The sequence below is a fragment of the Sphaerodactylus townsendi genome, linkage group LG06 (genome assembly GCF_021028975.2).
Source record: "Sphaerodactylus townsendi isolate TG3544 linkage group LG06, MPM_Stown_v2.3, whole genome shotgun sequence".
NCBI lineage: Eukaryota > Metazoa > Chordata > Lepidosauria > Squamata > Sphaerodactylidae > Sphaerodactylus > Sphaerodactylus townsendi.
In genome coordinates, this window is record NC_059430.1 from 113,856,757 (window position 1) to 113,863,599 (window position 6,843).

The following is a 6,843-nucleotide window of genomic DNA, read 5'->3' on the forward strand; positions in this document are numbered from 1 at the left end:
AGAAAGGGGGGGATATAAATCCAAACTCTTCTTCTTCTTCTTCTTTCGCCAGGAGATCTGTGGCTCAGTGGGAGAGCATCTGCCTTGCATGCAAAAGGTCCTGAGTTCAAACTACGACGTCTTCAGTTACAAGGATCAAGCAAGAGGTGATGGGAAAGACCTCTGCCCAAGATCCTAGAGAGCTGCCACCAGTCAGAGTATAGACAATGCAGAACTTGATACAGTACAAAGCAGCTCTTTATGTATTCAGGGAGAAATGCTGTCATTTGCAGGCCACAGGATCCTGCCTGTTGTTTCGAGACAATCCGAGAAGGTCTAACCACAGATTATTTCCTTCAGTTCCAGGATGTACATCTTTGGGAAGATGGAGGCAAAGGAATCTAGTCAGTGGTGGGATCCAAAAATTTTAGTAACAGGTTCCCATGGTGGTGGGATTCAAACTATGGCGTAGCGCCAATGGGGTACAGGTGGGGGCACGACGGGGGGCGTGGCCGGGCATTCCAGGGGTGGGGCATTCCTGGGTGGGGCTGTGGCAAGGACGCAGCTGCTGTGCCGGTCCTTGGGCAGGAAGCAGATACTGCACTTGAGCGCAGGCTGCCATGCATGCCAATGCACCTCCTGCTGAACTTCTTCAAGTTCTCTTGTAGCTACTGCTTTGAGGAGGAGAGGCGTAATGCAGAGGCAAAAATCACGTGGCAAAATCACCAATTAGTAATCCCCTCTCGGCACACACAAATAATTAGTAACCTACTCTCGGGAACCTGTGAGAACCTGCTGAATCCCACCTCTGAATCTAGTATTATTGTAGGAAACTTCCAGATACACAGAAGGATTGTTTCTACCAGTGTCAACTCTGACAGGCAATCAGGGAAACAAATCTTCATCAAACCAGGCTCAACAACATTCAGACAACATAAACAAACCGCAGTTTATTGGAGTTTGTTGCTGGACTTGCACAGTCCTTCCCACTTCCCTCCACTTGCAAAACCAGTATGGCATAGTAGATTCAGTGCTGAACTAGTATGCTGGAAGAACCAAGGTTGAATCTCTGCTCTGCTGTAGAAGCTTTCTGGGTGACCCTGGGCCTGTTTTTCTCAGCCTAACTTGCCTCATAGGGCTGTTGTTATGAGGGATCAAGTGGAAGAGGCGTAGATTTATCAGGTGCATGCCTGAATCCCCAGGAGATTTGGGGCAGCAGAGTATGAGGGAAAGGATATCTATGGTAAAACCATATAGATCGGTGAAATCCCCAGAACATTGGTGACATCATGTCTGGGATTTAGCTGGAGGTGACACTGACTCTATGGTAAAACCATAGAGATCTGCTAAATCCTACAGCATTGGTGATGTCACATCCAGGTTTTAGCTGAAGTGACATCAATATGTCAATGACGCCCCCCCCCCCCCAATTTCTGTCCCTAGTGTTCCCACATCCTTCCTGGCTGCCAGCAGAGAATGGGGGGAGGTTGCCAGGTTGGGGAATTCCTAGAGATTTTGGGGTGGAACCTGGGGAGGGCAGTGGGGTGCACAGTCCACCCTCAAAAGCATCCATTTATTTCAGGGGTGGTGATCTCCTCAGCTGTAATTCCAGGGGATCCCCAGGTCCCACCTGGATGCTGGCACTCCAGTCTGTGCCCCCCCCCCCCGCCAATTTTCATTTGAGCACTGGCAAGGATCAAGGTTGCTTCAGTGGAGGCTTACCCACTGAAAGCAGGCCACTACAACCATTGGGCAAGGGTGGTGTTATAAACCTCTCTGAAGAAGAGAAGCAGGGATTTTCAATAAAATTCCCTAAAAGACCAAAGAAGTGTACCTGTTTGACTTTCCTGAACAGTCCAGGCTTTGAATGCGATCGGGGGGGAAGTCACAAGCTCAGTTCACACAGAAAAATAGCTGCTAAAGCAGTCCCCGGCATGATTCAGATCAAGGAGGTAGCACTGGTGGAAAAGGACTTTACCCCCTTCTTCCGGGTTCCTCAGGGCAAATGGCCTCTCCTTAATTATTGTTTTCCTCATGGAAAAAAACCATTCAGGTACACAGGGCATATTTAGCTCATGGTAGTTGGGGGGATTTGCGTTAGAAAAGGGGTAGGATTACATTATCCCAGTACCGTGGCCCCAGTTGGAATTGGATCCTGGCCTTGAGGCCACTCTTACCTTTAAAAAGAACATGGAGTCCTTTGTCACCAACCCTTTGTTGGAGCTTACCGCACAGAGAAGTAGCCAACACACTGATTGAAAGGGTAAAAGGTAAATAGAGGGCCTTTCCCCACTCACCTTTTGCTGCACGCTACTCTTGCCAAGTAGCACGGGGTCCAGCGGCACTCCCCACTACAGGGGCGGCGACAATGCAGCCGCCCCAACTCTGCCGCTCTCGCGCCCCCTTTTCTGGCGCTGCTGAAAATGGCGCCTTTTGATGACCCCGCGCTCTGCACGGGACAGTGGGGAAGCCGGGGAACACAATCCCCGCGCTGAAAAGGTCCAGGCCAGATGAAACCGACGTCATTTTTAAAAGTGGGGAAACAGCCATTGATAAGAAACTACATTTAGGATAGGAAAGAGGAACGACAGCATGCGAAGAGTCTCTGCAACTAACTTCTGAGAAGAAGCAGGATATTACACCTGAGAGTATCCGTCAAAGAACAGACAAGAGGTGACGCAAAAGGACAGAGGGGTCACTAACTTTACAGCCCTCTCTCACCCACCCCCTGCTAGGTCTTCTTCTCAGTTCCTTCGCGTCTTAGAGATTGCTACATCCAACACCCTTTTTATGTTTCATTTGCGTGTGGGTGACTGGGTTGGGAAATGAATGGAGATTTAGGAGTGGAGTCTCAGAAGAGCAGATTTGGGGGAGGGGGTGGGAGGGGCCTCTGCGGGGTATAATGCCACAGAGTCTACCCTCCTGGGCAGCTATTTTGTCCAAGGCAACTTATCTGTCATCTGGAGATCAGGTGTAATTTTGGGAGATGGCTAGACCTCACCTGGAGGTTGGCAAACATATTTTTAATCCTCGAAACTGCAGACGAAGATATAGACAGCCACCTTTTTTTGCCTTGGGATCTGTTTGCCCTTTCTCTCCTGGCCTCTGTCCTCGTGCTGGAAGTTTTAGAGCACCCCCCAGTGTCTTGGCCGTGGAAGGGATCCAGCTTTGCTCCGAGGCATCTGCAAATAATTCTGTGGCTTTATCTGATCTCTCCACAGGGAGGGAGACAAGCCAGATTCCAGTTCTTTCGCTGAGCACTTGGCTTTATCATCTCTTCTCCCGAAAACGTGGACATTCACTCGCAGAACGTGAGCCAGTCCTGTACAAATATGCACGCACACATGTGCGGGGAGCCGGGGGGGGGGGGGGAATGTGTGAGAGAGGCCAAGTTCTTTGGGTGCCTGAATCCAAACACGAGCCCTCCAGTTGTCACAATCCACTCAGTACAGGCCTGTTTTCTGCTCTCTGTCCCAGGTGAATGGTTGTTTCAGCAAAGTCCTGATTTTCTCCTATTGTTGCCAACCTCCAGTGATGGTTGCAAATCTCCTGGGAGTCTAACTGATCCTCAGGAGACCGAGATCAATTCACCTGGAGAAAATACCTGTTTTGAAAGGTGGAATCTATGGCATTTTATCCCATTGATGTCCCTCCCCACCCCAAGCCCCACCCTCTTCAGGACTCACCCTCCCCCCCCCCCCCAATAAATGGATCTTTCTTTTTTTGGACAAGTCAAAGGAACACTGGTCCCTTCTTGCTAATTCTGTACGTAGTGCAGTGGCGTACCACTAATGGGGACATTCCCTTCCCCCTTCCCGGCCTCTCTGCAGGCCAGCTTCTGCCCTCCCCAGGCCATCGTCATGAGTGTCGTGAGGAAGGATAGGGAGAAGAGAGGAGCATTCAAGTGATAAGCCAAGAAATGAGGTCATAGATGATAATAAACAGAAGGGCACCAGATCAAGGATTATTGGGGTGGGGTGATGGGGGAGAGATCTTGGCCAGGAACTCTGGCAGACAATGAAGAAAGTGTCTAAGCAAACTTTTTGAATGAATGAGTGGCCAAGCAACTTTCTGAATCTCTCAAACGCACATTTCTAACTGGACAACGGACACGTGTCGTCTCAGGAATGCATGCATATAAAATGTCTGCACATAGATACTAAGGTGGTGGATCCTTTTTGCCATTTCACACATTGCAGTTGATTGAGGCATATTTTTGACATTATCTGAAGATGGATTTTTCTAACAAATCTTCACAAATGTGATTGAGGCTGTTTACAAACATTATTGTGGCTTTTGAAATCCAGAGTCCATGAACAGACCCTGCAACAGACAGAGAGGTTTCAGAAACATCTATTTGTGCAAAGTCATAAATTGAATGTGTCATGAACGTGGACTTTCGAACCAAGCTGGGCTCCCTTGGAAACTCTGGCCCCATCAGATCTGTCTTCCAGTTCTTGCTATCTACCGGTGCACTGCAACCTACCTGTGGCACAGTCCTCTTTGCAAACAAAGATGACTCCTACAGCAGAAAGATAAGAAAGTCACAAAGGTCTAGATAGATAGAGAGGATGGGGACAGACTGCAAAATTCCCTGGGCTTGATTTGGAAGGGAGGGGCGTCATTTACTTGACATTACAAAAACAAAGTAAAAAAGAATCCATCCAGTGACACCGAATGTCAGGTCGTGTCACAACATCATTAAAACGTCCTGTCTTGTTGACGAACAAGACAGAATGTTGCCACTGGTTTGGAGATGGCTGATCCTGTTGGCAGGCCGCAAAAGGTTTTTCCTGCACTTGCTACACAGCTGGGTATATTTCCAAAAGAAAGCATTCTTCCCACCCACCCCTGGCTAGATCCTTTTTCCAGCATGAAACCTTAATCCCGTTGAAAGATTTGTAGCATATTTAACCTCAGATAGATAGATAGATAGATAGATAGATAGATAGATAGATAGATAGATAGATAGATAGATAGATAGATAGATAGATAGATAGATAGATAGATAGATAGATAGATAGATAGATAGATAGATAGATAGATAGATAGATAGATAGATAGATAGATAGATAGATAATCACAACCACCACCCCTTCCTGTTTGAATGCAGTCGAGCACCGGATTTTATAGAGAGCTCGTGCTGTTGAGAACGTTCGGTAATATTCTGTTAACTTTCTGCTTGAACATTCTGGCGCTATTCATTTAAGGCTGGCATCTGGCATGTAGCAACAAGATGGCTGATGGAATGAAATGAGGAAGGTTGATTTGATTACACATTGCAAGGAGTTTGCATCAGGCATTTTCCCCGTTATATCCTGCAGGGGAAATGCAAAAAAGAGGAATGTCATTTCTCCATTGCAGTGGAGGCTCCTATGGCATCATGGAGACTTTGATTTGCGTGGAGGAGTTGAACTGTCCTACTGACAGGCATGATTTAAGGAAGTTGCCTCACACACAAGGGGATCACTGCTTTGCAACTTCAGCACATGTCAATGGGGGCCGTTTGCACAAGAAGAAGAGCTGGTTTTTTATACCCCACTTTTCTCTCTTATAAGGAGTCTCAAATTGGCTTACAATCACCTTCCCCTCCCCTCCCCACAACAGACACCTTGTGAGGTAGGTGAGCTGAGGGAGTTCAAAGAGAACTGGAGGAGTGGGGAAACAAACCAGGTTCACCAGATAAGAGTCTGCTGCTCATGTGGAGGAGTCAGAATCAAACCCAGTTCCCCAGAGTCCACCACTCTTAACCACTATACCACACTGGCTCAAGCCCATTGAAATCAATGGACATTTATTTCTTGGGTACATTTATAGACCACATTTCGGCCATTGCATTCAAGGTGATTTACAATTCAGAAGAATTGCTTCCAGTATAATGCATGGAGGGGTAAAGGAAGGCAAACAAGCAAAATTAGGAGCCAGCTCAGACATAACTTGCTTAATGCTCTGGTGGAATGGCTTCTACCTGCAGGGGATGATTTGAGGGGTAGCTAGGTCTGCAACCTGCGGCTCCGAAGCCGCGTGCAGCTCTTTCAGCCTTATACTGCGGCTCTGCGTGGCCTGGAGGTCGGAGGGTAGCGTGGGCATGTCCCTCCAGCCCTCCAGAGCAGCACTGGAAGGAAAGGTGAATGGAGGGGCCGAACCGGCTCGGTAGATCTTCGGGGCTGTGGAAAACGGGTCCAAATGGCTCTTTGGGTGGTAAAGGTTGCCGACCCCTGAGCTAGGTTGATGGAGGCTCGCGGGATGTCTTATCTCTGGTGGTTTCCGCACTGCCCAGATATAACGGACTGAGGAAGCTATTTATCCCGTAGTGGGTTTCAGCCTGTTTGCACCACTTCGGCAGAACCGGTTGTCGAAATGGTGCTTGTAAACAACCAGTTGTTAAATTATTTGAATCCCACCACCGGAACCGGCTGCTAAATTATTTGAATCCCACCACTGTATTTATCCCATTTGGGGGAAGAACTTCACACAGAGCTCTTCATCAAAATGGGTTCAGCCTGTTATATTCCCCGCAACCCGGGTTTTACAAAAATCACTAAACTAGTTACCTTTTTGGAGAACCAAGTAGAAGCTGCTCCCGAGCAAATAGCACGGAAGCAGCTTCCACTGTGCTTTTCCCACCCGCTACCCAATTCCCATGCCTCCCTGAGATGGCCCGCTCACATTCGTTTCTGCAGCTGCATGAATCCCCTTTTAAAACAATTCTGCAGATGAAAAGAGGGTTTTCAAAAGTCTTCATTTGCCTGAGCTGTCCTTTAAAGACACCTCTCTGCCTTCCCTGCACTTTCTCATCAGCACCATTTTGTGAGTTCACTCCTTGCCCACAGAAGCCCCTTGCCCTGTTTTTGGAGCATTTCA